This window comes from Canis aureus, chromosome 5 (assembly GCF_053574225.1).
Source record: "Canis aureus isolate CA01 chromosome 5, VMU_Caureus_v.1.0, whole genome shotgun sequence".
Classification (NCBI taxonomy): Eukaryota; Metazoa; Chordata; class Mammalia; order Carnivora; family Canidae; genus Canis; species Canis aureus.
Genome location: NC_135615.1, coordinates 73,120,552 through 73,134,149, shown reverse-complemented (window position 1 = coordinate 73,134,149; position 13,598 = coordinate 73,120,552). Strand labels below are relative to the sequence as shown.

The 13,598-nt window shown below is 39.6% G+C and overlaps 1 protein-coding gene and 1 long non-coding RNA gene across 4 annotated transcripts in view; one reads left to right on the top strand and one right to left on the bottom strand.

Annotated features, from left to right (window-relative positions):
- EYA3 (EYA transcriptional coactivator and phosphatase 3) overlaps nt 1-8,005 on the bottom strand; it is a 102,513-nt gene extending 94,508 nt beyond the window's left edge. For 2 of the 3 annotated variants that reach the window (XM_077898891.1, XM_077898894.1), the window contains exon 1: nt 7,851-8,005. The gene's annotated coding sequence lies outside the window, so the exon portion shown is untranslated. The remainder of the gene's footprint in view (nt 1-7,850) is intronic. The other variant, XM_077898892.1, reaches the window with a different exon arrangement.
- LOC144314583 (uncharacterized) overlaps nt 7,226-13,598 on the top strand; it is a 35,533-nt gene continuing 29,160 nt past the window's right edge. Inside the window, exons 1-2 of the long non-coding RNA XR_013380468.1 lie at nt 7,226-7,415; nt 7,803-8,226. This is a non-coding gene — a long non-coding RNA (uncharacterized LOC144314583). The remainder of the gene's footprint in view (nt 7,416-7,802; nt 8,227-13,598) is intronic.

Here is a 13,598-nt window from a genome sequence, read left to right as displayed (position 1 = left end):
TCTAATTTTCTAAAAACCAAGTCACGTACACATTATTTTCTATGATGCTGTCGATAAAGAGAGTGAAGCTATCATATCAATCTAGTAGGAAAAAAAATTAACATCATTGTGCTAAATTAAAATTCCCTCTTATTTTGAAAAAAGGAGGAACAACAGGTAAATCTGACCTAAATCTTTTTCAACTACTATGGAAACTAAAGAATAAAGTTCAATCCCACCTAAGAGCTAATCATTCTAATTTATTCCCATAGTAACAGTGCTGATAGCAATAAACAATTTTTGTAAATTCAGTAATTACATTATTAAATTTCAGGTAAAAGTACTATTGAAATTTTAGAAGAGAAACTGATTATCAAACACACATAAAAGAGCTTCTTTTGAAACAAATATTAAATGTTTAAACCAAAGTACATTCTAAACACCAATAAGTAAATTATCATAGCAAAGCCTAGACTTTTCAGCTCCATAATAGTATTTTTCCCAAAGAAAGAAAAAAAGACAAAAGCTACTATGAAAAAGGGTGTACTTATGTCTGAATTAACAAGTGGAGTTAATATGTAAAAAATAAGTAGTATCCCTAACCAAGTGTCACTTCTTACCAGAAATAACTGTAGTTTTTTTCTGTTAACCAGATCCCATGATTCTCAACTGTTTTTAAAATACTCAGAAAAATCACTTCTCCTATCTCAGTCCCAGATTCTTAAACTACCACCTCAACTGATATAAAATCATCTCCTTCCCTTGGAGACGCAACAAAAATTTTTATATTTGGGAATAACAAAAGCACAAAGAAGTATCCTAATATGATTAATGATATTCTAAATGACTATTTGCATTTTTTAATTTACAAAGGAATTCATTTGTCAAAATTCTCCTCCTCTTTTCTAAGTAAAACTAAAAACACTTAGTTTTGCACAAAGTTCCAAATTTGGAAATGAAACACAGGTAAGTCAGAAATTTTAGTTTTAGTTTCGTTTTGTATTTCTAAGTTGTTAAATTCATATTGGGAACATTAAGATTTCAGAGTTTGAGACATAAATTTGTTGAATACTTTGCAGATCAAAGAAAGAAAAAATATTAAGATCAAGAAGTAAGGGCAGCCCCGGTGGTGCAGCAGTTTAGCGCCGCCTGCAGCCCAGGGTGTGATCCTGGAGACCTGGGATCAAGTCCCAGGTCAGGCTTCCTGCATGGAGCCTGCTTCTCCCTCTGCCTGTGTCTCTGCCTCTCTCTCTGTCTCTCATGAATAAATAAATAAAATCTTAAAAAAAAAAAAAAAAAGATCAAGTAAGACATGTTAGTAATATAAAATGCACTTTATTAAAAATACTGCCTTTTCTCCAAAAACTCAAAAGTAACTAACTTCCACAAGATAATTTTTTTAAGAGGCAAAGACCTGGTCCTGTTTTCCTTAAGCTATAAAGGAAGAAATCACTAAACTAGTAGAACTCTGTACAAAAAGATCATGAACTCTGAAGCCAGAAAGACTAAGTTCAAACCCAGCTGCCCAACTAACTGTGTTACTTTGGGCAAGTTTTATAACTTCTGTGCCTTGTTTCCTCATTTGTAAAATGGAGATAAGAACAGTACTTACTTCACAGGGTTGTAAAGATTAAAGAGTTAATATAATTAAAGAGTTAAACCACACGGAATAGTTATATATATATATATATATACGAATATAATGAATTTATTATATATAAATGAATGAATTTATTATATATAAATATATAATATTATATATAAATATATATATTTCATTATATATATATTCATTCATTCATTTATTTTAGACATAGAGAGAGAGAGGCAGAGACACAGCAGAGGGATAAGCAGGCTCTCTGCCAGGAGCCCGACATGGGACTCAATCCCAGGTCTCTAGGACCGCGCCCTGGGCCAAAGGCAGGCACTAAACCGCTGAGCCACCCACGGATCCCCTAAAGCTGCTTTTATGTTTACTGTTTTACCATTATAGATTTTTACAGTTCATTTGTGAAGACTCCCAAATGAAATTGATTTAACTGTACCTATAAAGAACATGATTTTATATTAAACTGTGATGCAAATTAACACAAGAACCTCAAACTAGATTACTGATGAGAAACCAGTGTTTTGAAAACATAAAATCATAAAATCTTTAAAAAATCATATACCATTGTCACTGGTTGAAATAACATTTTCTTAGGATGAAAGTTTAATTCTAATTATGTTATCTCCTTCTGCTTTTTTTTTTTTTTTTTTTTTGCTACCACCTGGTGATATAGGTTATATTACATCCTATAGTTTAATTCAAATATGTAGAAAGAAAACCAAATTCAGGATTTAAGTGTAAATGTCATTCTTACATAATGTTACCTAGTTCACATGAGCAGCCTGTACATGTATTATTGAAACCGAACATAGTAGGGACCCAAAATAAATTTGCTAAAAGAAATGTATTACAAAGATTATTGCTATTTTCTACAGCAAATAAAAGCAAGTCTACCTAGTACAAATTATTAACCAAGCTAATAAGTTAAAGTGCATCCAACACAATCTGTAGTAAGATCTTTAAGACGTTAAAGTACTAGACTGCCTTGGGAAGGATCTGTTAACTTACAGTTAAGTCAGCAGTATTTTTTTTCTTTCTTATCTTTTTAAAAAAAATTTTCCACCCAAATGTTAGAATTATTTGTTCCAGTTCTGTGAAAAATGTCACTGGAATTTTGAAAGGAATTGCACTGATTTTGTAGATTGCTTTGGGTAGTATGGACATCGTAATAATATTCTTCTGATACATGAACATGGACTATCTTTCCATTTATTTGTGTCATCTTCAATTTTTAAATCAATGTCTTATAGTTTTCTGTATACAGGTCTTTCACTTCCTTGGTTAAACTTATTCCTAGACATTTTATTCTTTTTGATGCCATTATAAATGGGATTGTTTTGTTAATTTTTCTTTCTGATAGTTCATTATTATTGTGTAGAAATGCAACAGATTTTTGCATATTGATGTTTTACCTGCAAATTTACTGAATTCATTAATTCTAACACATTTCTGGGGAGACATTAGGTTTTCTACATGTAGAATTAGGTACCTGCAAATAATAGCAGTTTAACTTATTCCTTACCAATTTGGATACATTTTCTTTTTCTTTGTGTAATTGTTGTGGCTAGGACTTCCAATACTATGCTGAATAAATACAGTGGGTAAGAGCGGAGGCATCTTTGTCTTGCTTCTGATTTTAGAGAAAAAAGCTTTCAATATTTCACTGTGGACTATGTTTGTGATGGCTTTGTCATATACAGTCTTTATTATGTTGAGGTATGTTCCCACTATTGCTATTCTAAGAGTTTTATGAGTTTTATGATTTCAATGGAGGTTGAAAGGATAGCACTATTTATAATTTCCTTTTTTGATTTAAAATACTAATACAGGGGCACCTGGCTGCTTCAGTCGGTAGAGCATGTGACTCTTGATCTCGGGGTCACGAGTTCCAGTCCCATGTTGGGCGCAGACTAGATTACTTTAAAAAAAAAAAAAAGTAAAATACTACTACATATTTAAAAGGAGAAATAGTAAAGATAAATTTTATGAAGTCCATATTTCAAATAACTGGGGTTTTTAATTATTTTATTTATTTATTCATGACAGACACACAGAGAGAAGCAGAGACATAGGCAAAGGGAGAAGCAGGCTCCCTGCAGGGGGCCTGATGCGGGACTCCATCCCAGGACCTTGGGATCACAACCTGAGCCAAAGGCAGATGCTCAACCACCTAGCAATTCCCAAATAACTGTCTTTAAATATACTATAAATAACAAAGAAAATACTCAATTATTTTTACATTTAATAATTAGATACTAGGACTTAGATTGATGGGACCAAATAAAGATATCAAGATGATGGTATGGTTTGCTATGTTCTCTGCCAATAAAACATATTCAGTTTATGCCATACATTCTATATAAGAACATGCACCTGTATTTTTAGGTTCATTAGCAAATAGAAAGTACACCTATTTTCAACTTTATTCAAAATGTAATAATCCCTTGACATAAATGAATGTATGAGAAGAAAAACTATTCCTTTTTTTTTTTTTTAAGATTTTACTTATTCATGAGAAACACAGAGATAGAGAGGCAGACACAGGCAGAGGGAGAAGCAGGCCCCATGCAGGGAGCCCAACATGGGACTCAATCCGGGGTCTCCAGGATTAGGCCCTGGGCTGAAGGCAGCATTAAACCGCTGAGCCACCCAGGCTGCCCTATTCCTAATATTTTTAAATACATTTTGAACTATTTCTATGTTAAACTAGTATATGTTAACTATTTTTAACTATTCTTCCTCCATTTAAAATACACAAAAGGTAAAATATCCTGCCGTTATATGCAGAACACAAAAGTCTTTTAGACATACAACTACCAAAATAGAAGTTTTATCAGCCTTTTATCTGAAAGCAAAACAAAAAGAATGAAGTTATGAAGTGGCTTAGGCAAATCACAGAAACCATCACACTGCAAGGTACAAAAGGTAAGGCCATGGTAGAGGTGTACTTTGCTTCTGGAATTTTTAAAGCTGCACTTTCCTTAAAACATATTCCAGGGTTCAAGAATAAAAATTAAACCATGTAAAACAAAGCACAGTAACAAGGAAAATGACAAAACAGCAAAATAATTAAACCAAATAAAAACAGAAAACCTGGGGCACACGGGTGGCTCAGTGGTTAAGCATCTGCCTTCGGCTCAGGTTGTGATCCCAGAGTCCCACCCACATGGGGCTCGCCATAGGGAGCCTGCTTCTTCTCCCTCTGCCTATGTCTCTACCTCTCTCTGTCTCTATGAATAAATAAATAAAATCCTTAAAAAGTAAAATAAGAAAAAAAAAAAAAACAGAAAACCTGACAGGCATAAAATAATATGCAGAAATTTATTTTAAATTGAGACTTCAGGGTCACAAGTTAAGACTGCCAAACTAAAGGAGAAATTTCTATAGAAAACTGACAGTGATTCCTCTCCTGAACATTACAAACATATACACTAAGTTGTCTCTAGTGATATTTTTATTTCTTTGGAAGCTGGGTAAGACAGGCAGGCTTTTTAGTAAACAGAAAATCTATTAGTTCTGGGTAAGAAGACCAGGAGCATGAGCACAATTGCTCCAGTGAGACCATGGGATGTTCATTTCATGTAAAGGCTTTTATAGAAGAAGAAAAGAGACTCCCTAAGACTAATTTCAACTTCTACTTCTACACAATTTCTTTCTAGAATCCACCTTTGAAGGCAAAATGACTCCAGCCTTGCATTTAAAAATCTGTCATAAGTTTCTTATCTTAAAACTCATTCCTGTGATACAAATGTATTGAAATGAACCACTAAATACTACGTTGTACTCTCTGATCTGCAACTTTGAGGGAACTAAAACCCACTTCTGAATGCATGGACAAGACTTCTTTATTTGTAAAAACTGACCTTAGAAAAATCACCAATTCTTTGTCTTGATTTCCTTATTGTAAAATGAAGGGGTAAGTCTGAGCTCTGTGGTTCCCTCCAGCCGTAGTAGAAATTCATCTAGGTTTAGACTTACGACATACTCAAGAAAGAAAAAGTTCAGAGATGATAAAGGTTAAAAGAGGGCCTTACATCAATCCAAATGTTTCTCTATGAAATATCTGTGGCTAAAAAAAAAAAAAGTCCACAAACCAGGAGGTAAGGAAACAGAGTCAGCCCATACTCACTGGAGTTAGTTTTTAAGGATGCAAAATAATAAGATCAGGCTGAACAGAAACTAGGGTTTCCAGTGTAGGTGGTGGGGAAGATAAGAGGTATGGGTAAGGAGCTCTCAGCCGTTAGATGAGGCCTGAAAACCACCCAGAAGGGTACTTCTCTGTAGGTTCTAGGACTAGTATGGCCAAGCTCCAAAGTCCTTTGCTAAAAATAGCTGAAGGGAGTAGCCCAATTCTGGAATGAGCCAAGGTCTATGCTATGCTTGCATATGTATATGTATCACATAATGAGAGAAACTTTTCTGTAACTCAGTAATCAGAAGTGAAACGGACACTAAAAGCTGTATTTATTCTGTTCACTTAAGTACTAAATTTCAGAGCATAATTTATATTTCAGAAGCTGCTCACACAAAAATATTTGCAATCAAATGCTACACACCACCATAAACATCAGAAAAACAAAAGTAAAAATTATCCAATCCTGTGTCTCAAAATATACCTCAGATCACAAAATTTGAGAAATAGGAACTAACCACTATTAAATCCAATCTCTTCAACTTATTTTTTTTTAAAGATTTTTTTGAAAATCTTGAGTCTGGGATCAAGTCCTGAGCTAAAGGCAGATGCTCAACCAGAGTCACCCAGGTGTCCCTGATCTCTTCATCTTAAAGGTGACTATGAGCCATTAGAGAAATTTAAGAAATTAAAAGCCTAAGTCTCAAATGAGAAAAAGACGGTTCTAAGGCTAAGGTGGAGGGGCTGCCCGAGTGGCACAGTCAGTTAAGTGTCGGACTCTTGGTTTGGGCTCAGGTCGTGAGATCCAGTGCATTATGCTCCATACTCAACATGGAGTCTGCTTGGGATTCTCTCTCTCTCTCTGCCCCTCCTGCTTCTACTCTTTCTAAAATAAATAAATAAATAAATAATTCTTAAAAGGTAAAAATAGTAAAGAAAAAATAACAGAATAATAGTCAATGTAATAATGTACTGTAATGTCTGGCTTATGAAGAAACAGGAAGAAAAATAGAAAACTTGTCAATAGAGTAAAAATGAAAATTTCTAAGAGGTAAGGATAAAGATACATATGCACACTGAGTTCAAATAAAGAAAACTTAGTGCGAAATTACTACAGTGCGCTCTTTAGCAGAAAATATTTCAGTGACACTAAAATTTTTGGCAATAAGCTTATTAAATCTGGGGCTAAAAAATCTCCCAAGAAACCGTCCTCTGTCATAGCAACTGTTCTGTAAGTAAAGCCTATGCAGAAACAGAGATGATCGTCCCAAGATTATCCGCATTTTTGCCTCAGCTGTGCACATCCATTCTCAAGGGATAGAGAACACAAAAATGACAGGACATCCTCAAGGCCTGTCAGTTAACCAGACCACACAAGCCCAATCTCTAGCAGTTCCGTGTGCCTGCCACCTGTTAGCCTGCTCTGGAGAGAGCACCGAAAACTGTGCTCCAGCAAAGAACTGGAACCGCCTTTGTTGTTCCCTAACAACGGAAGCTACCCGAGTTGGGTCTCACACGACGCCTCAAGGCAAAACTTCTCCCTGGCCGGATAAATCGGCCCCGATTGGGGCTTTGGCTAAGCATTCCCCTAGCTAAGAAAAGGCGGGAGAACCCCAGGCGAAGCACAAATGTCACCTACTAGTCCCAGGAAGGGACAGGGGTCGAAGGAGATGGAAGTTGGAGGACAGGACCCAGGTAGGACCCGAGAGACACAGGCTGAGCTTCGCAGTGGAGGAGGGGAAGCACAATGAGGAGGTGGGCTGTCCTGCTGCGGGAAAGCACAGCGAGATCCCAGGGAGGTGCTAACGTGAGAGCCGGGGAAAAGCGAGAGGCAGTGGTGAGAGAAGCGCCGAGGCGAAAGGCAAGAAACCGAGGCTTGTAACCGGGTAACCGGAGGCTAAGGACGAGGAAAACAGCCAGGCAAGAGGTGCGCGCGGACGGGCGAGGCTAAAGGGAGGTGAAAGAGGCGAGGCCGGCGAGGGAAAGGCTAAAGTGAGAGAACCATTGCAGGGACAAGGGACAGGCAAAGAGAACCCCCACCCACAGGGACCGGGACAGAACTTTTGACCCGTCCCTCTACAGGCTGTACTCGACCGGCCGCATTCAGACCCTGTCGCAGCGGAGACTCACCCTACGGCTGCAGAGGCCCCAAAGCAGGACATGGGTACTGGTCCAGACTCACAGGAGAACCAAGCGGATGGAGGAAACCGCGGCGTTAGCGTGACCCGGATGCGCATCCCTAGGAACCGGAAGGCAGCGGCCAGGGTCACCTCGCAATCCACACCTCGTTCCACCAGGAGCCTCTGGGCGCATGTGTCAGACTTCACGAGGCGGGGCGAGGACGGGCCTAGGCCCCGCCCACTCCGCCCTCCCGGGAGCCCCGCCCCGCCCCGCCCCGCCCCGCCCCTGGTGACGCCCCGCTGGGCGCCTAGGACTTGCTTAGCGCGAAGAGGCCGGGTTTTGCTGCGGGAGCCTCGGTGGTGGCGCCGGGGTACGAGCAGCCCCGGTAAGGCATATTTCAGCGTTCACATTTTTAGACGGTCTTTTAAAATTCTGGTAATACCCGCCTCCCCAAAGCCATCGTGAGAAGACACGCCGGATGCATCTGATTTAAAAAAACTGTGGGAGGAGGAATGTGTGAGAAGTTTTGGAAACACTGGTGTAGAGGCGAGACTAAGGTGGTGTTTTTATCCTCAATATTAGTTTATTTCTAATATTGGATTAATCTCACAGTGACTTCTATTTCGTGCACATTATTTTATGGGAAAATTTTTATCAGAAACGATATTAATGCTTCACTAACTTTAAGTTACTACCCAAATATGGGCAAGGAGTAAGGTTGAATTCAGGTGTTGTGGGGACTTGAGATTTATTCAAATTGAGGACCCTGTTTAAAAAAAAATCCATAATTACGTGGGGCGCCTGGGTGGCTCAGCGGTTGAGTGTCTGCCTTTGGCTAAGGGCGTGCTCCTGCAGTCCAGGGATCGAGTCCTGCATCGGGCTCCCCTGGGGTGCTTCTCCCTCTGTCTCTCATGAATAAATAAATAAAATCTTTTTTAAAACTCCAAAATTATAAATACAATATGAGGTATAAAAATGAATCTTTTCTTTGGAGAAAAGAAATCACAAATTATGAATTTGTAAAATTTAATGAATACCATAAAATCCAGAAAAATTACAAACTAATTTTTATTTCTTTTTTTAAGATCTTATTTATTTATTTATTCGTGAAAGACACAGGCAGAGAAAGGGAGAAGCCGACTTCATGCAGGAAGCCTAACATGGGACTTGATCCCGGGGTCTCCAGGATCATGACCTGGACTGAAGGCGGCGCTACACAGATGAGCCACCCCAGCCGCCCAAATTACACACTATTTTTAAACTGTTTTATACCCCTCAAATGCATTTTTCTTCTTTTCTCTGTTTTTTTTTTTTATTTTAAAGATTTTATTTATTCATGAGAGACCTAGAGAGAGAGGCAGAGACATAGGCAGGGAGCCTGATGTAGGACTCTATCCCAGGACCCCAGAATCACACCCTGACCTGACCGGAAGGCAGACACTCAACCACTGAGCCACCCAGGTGCCCCTTTTGCTCTTTTTTTTAAGTAAGCTGCATGCCCAATGCAGAGCCCAATATGGGGCTCGAACTCTACACTGGGAGATCAAGACCTGAGCTGAAATTGAGAGTTGGATGCACAACTGCCTGAGCCACCCAGGCACCCCTAAAATACTTTTTCTCTACATTTTTGGCTATATATATATTCTTTGATCACCTCTTCCTATGACAACAATTTATTAATATCATTTACTAAGATCCTTGACTCCACCACTCACATCAGTGAATTCTCTTTTTTTTTTTTTTTTTTTTTTTACGGTTTGGTCCTTGTGAGTCATTATTATTACAATATACTTTGACAAAAATAGAAACTCATTTCATATCAATACAACAACAAAAAAACAGTTTCCTGGACTGTTACACTGCTAACGTTTTCCAAAGGTTGCTATTTACAATTACAATAGCCAAAAGGGAAGGTGGGCTGTGGCCTGGGGGTGGTGGGACAGGAGGTAGCCTAGCAAGAGGACGGCCCAGAGCAGGGAGGTGGGGTCATGGGGTCAGGAGCAGAGGAGCTAAGAGGGGCTGCCATCAAAATTTGTTCAGAATCTGACCACTTACTGCTTCTCTTGGTAAAAGCCACAATGTGTGACTGCTCTCTTATATACCCTTACTTTTCCATGATTAACATGGCAGCAAACTTCTGTTAAAAACTTTAAGCAGATCGTGTTCCTTCCCCAATGGACTCCATTTTCTTTTTTTTTTTTAATATTTTATTTATTTATTTATTTATTTATTTATTTATTTATTTATTTATTTATTTATGAGAAAGAATGAGAGAGAGAGAAAGACAGGCAGAGGGAGAAGCAGTCTCCATGCAGGGAGCCTGACATGGGACTGGATCCCTGTTCTCCAGGATCACGCCCTGGGCCGAAGGTGGCGCTAAACCACTAAGCCACGGGGGCTGCCCTGGACTCCATTTTCTTTTCTTTTTTAAGATTTTATTTATTTGAGATAGAAAGAGTGAGAGAGAGAGAGCACAAGCAGGGGACAGAGGTAGAGGGAGAAGCAATCTCCTTGGGAGCACGGAGTCTGACATCATGACCCAAGCCAAATGTAGGCACTTCACTGGCTGAGCTACCCAAGTGACCCTAGACTCCCATTTTCAAGTGAAAACAAAAAAATCCTTAAACTGGTCTACAAGACCTTCAAGATGCAACATGCCTCCTCCCCCCAATGAAGTATAACGAACCTCATCTCCTATTCTCAGTTATTCCCCCCACCCTACCCCACCCCACCCAAGGCACATTGGCCTCCCTGCTATTCCTCAAATCTGCACATAAACTCAGGCCCGTGGTGTTTGCTGATCTCTCTGCCTGGAATGCTCTTCCCCCAGATAAATGCATCATTCACCCTTTCACCTTCTTTATGGCTTTGCATAAATATTAACCCTCTTAATGAGAACTTCCCTGCCATTGTATTTAAAACTAAAGCACCACCACCCTCCCTGCATTTCCTAGCCCAGTTCCCACTTATTTTTTCTCAAATAACATTTATCCCATCCATTTGCTGGTGGAATTGGTTAAATGTCTTTCTCCCACGTATATTCGCCAAAATGTCAGCTCCAGGAGGGCACAGATATCTGTGCTTTGTTCAAAGGTGTATTTCAGCACCATTACAGAGCCTAGCACATTGTAGGTGCCCAATAAATGTTTGCTGACTGAAAAGATAAAATTGCTCATTTATGTTGCTTTTGCTTATCTGAAAATGTGCAAGCTGAGCCACCAATTCCACCAGGGGGAGCCCATGAGTAGCCAATGTGGTATTCCCCAGAAAAGTTATCCTAAAGCACCATACACATACAGAATTTTAGAGCAGGGCCACAGAAGAGCACAAAAATTCCTCCCAAGAGCATGAGTGTTGTACCTACTAACAGTAAACAATAAAACCCCTCAAATGATCTTCACAGTCCCTTACGAATAAAATCTTAAAAAATTTAAGCTCTATACTATGATCCGTGAGGCCCATCTTGACATGTTCTCCCTGACTCTCGTAGGTCATGCCCAGCCTCCCTTCCTCTCACATACAGATCCAGTCATCCTGTCCTGCTTTCTTCCTGTATACACCAAGCTTTCTTACCTCAGAGCCTCAGCACATAATGTTCCTGCTCTCTCATACTCTTCCCCAAACCTACTGATGACTGATTCTTTCTGCTACTCTCAGTTAAATTCACCTCTGAAGGCTTCCCATAGGCCTCCCCAGACCTCCTGTCTGCTTCTAAAGTAGCTCCTGCATCTCCTTCCCATACTTTTCCTCAGGGTCCTTATCACTATCTGAAATTACCTTGTTTATTGTCTATCACTGGAAAGTAAGCTCCACAGGGGTCTTATATATATATATATTTTATTGGAGTTTGATTTGCCAACATATAGTATAACACCCAGTGCTCATCCCGTCAAGTGCCCCCCTCAGTGCCTGTCATCCAGTCACCCCATTCCCCCGCCTACCTCCCCTTCCACTACCAGAGTTAGGAGTTCATTTCCCAGAGTTAGGAGTCTCTCATGTTTTGTCACCGTCTCTGATTTTTCCCACTCATTTTCTCTCCTTTCCCCTATAATCCCTTTCATTATTTTTTATATTTCCCATATGAGTGAAACCATATAATGATTGTCCTTCTCCAATTGACTTAACTTCACTCAGCATAATACCCTCCAGTTCCATCCACGTCGAAGCAAATGGTGGTATTCGTTGTTTCTAATGGCTGAGTTATATTCCATTGTATACATAGACCACATCTTCTTTATCCGTTCATCTTTCGATGTACACCAAGACTCCTTCCACAGTTTGGCTATTGTGGACGTTGCTGCTATAAACATTGGGGTGCAGGTGTCCCGCAGTTTCACTGCATCTGTATCTTTGTGGTAAATCCCCCAGTAATTGCTGGGTCGTAGGGTAGCTCTATTTTTAACTCTTTGAGGAACCTGCACACAGTTTTCTAGAATGGCTGTACCAGTTCACATTCCCACCAACAGTGCAAGAGGGTTCCCACAGGGGTCTTTATCTCTCTTGTTCACTGATGAATTCTCTGTACTAGAAGAGTGATTGGCATATAGTAGGTGCTCAATAAATAAAGTAAGTACAAATATTTATTGAAGCTTTGCTCTTACTGTATATGGTAAATATATAAGTGCCCATATTTTTCATTCAGTTATCCCAACAAACTTGGGAAGTATTGCGATTGTCTCCACAGATGAGAAAACTAAGGCAAAGATAGGTTAAGGAGGGATGCCCAGGTGGCTCAGTTGGTTGGGCTTCTGCTTTGGCTTGGGTGATGGTCTCAGGATCCTGGATAGGGCCCCTCGTTAGGCTCCCTGCTCTGCGGGGAGTCTGCTTCTCTCTCTCCCTCTGCCTCTACCCTCACTTTTGTACTCTCTCTCAAATAAATAAATAAATAAAATCTTTAGAAAAAACAGTTAAGGAACTTGCTCAAGGCCACACAACTGGCAAGAAGCAAACCTAGGACTTGAACCCAGGTCTGTGTGACTTCAGAGCCCATGATTTATCTCAAACTATAGGAAGAGCTTATGTAGCCACATATGAATTCATTTTACTTCCTCGTTTTTCAATGATTTCATGCATCTTCACTTGTTGCCACAGTCAGTAGGAGTGGAAATGTGTTTTTTTTTTCCTGACCTATTACACTGCTTTTGGTGACAGATCTAAGAATATGTGTGTGTGTTTTGTTTTTTTTTTTTTTTTTGAGTTGGGTTTAATTAGATATTTTTTATATTATTTTCTGTAGATTTAAAATATTTTGAATATTTCATTCAAAATTTAATACAAAACAAAGGCTATTCAAGTAGTCTAAAAATATTATAGCCAGGTCCTTTTTTTTTTTTTTTTTTTTTTATTTATGTATGATAGTCACAGAGAGAGAGAGAGGCAGAGACACAGGCAGAGGGAAAAGCAGGCTCCATGTGCCAGGAGCCCGATGTGGGATTCGATCCCGGGTCTCCAGGATCGTGCCCTGGGCCAAAGGCAGGCGCTAAACCGCTGCGCCACCCAGGGATCCCCCCTTTTTAAAAAAAAAAAAAAGATTCCTGCATTTATTCCTGAGAGAGAGAGAAAAAGAGACAGGCAGAAACACAGGCAGAGGGAGAAGCAGGCTCCCTGCAGGGAGCCCTATGCGAGATCTGATCCCAGATCCCGGGATCATGACCTGAGCCAAAGGCAGGTGCCCAACCGCTGAGCCACCCAGGTGTCCCACCAGGTCTTTTTTTAAAGTCTATTTATTTTTAAGTAATCTCCACACCCACTGTGGGG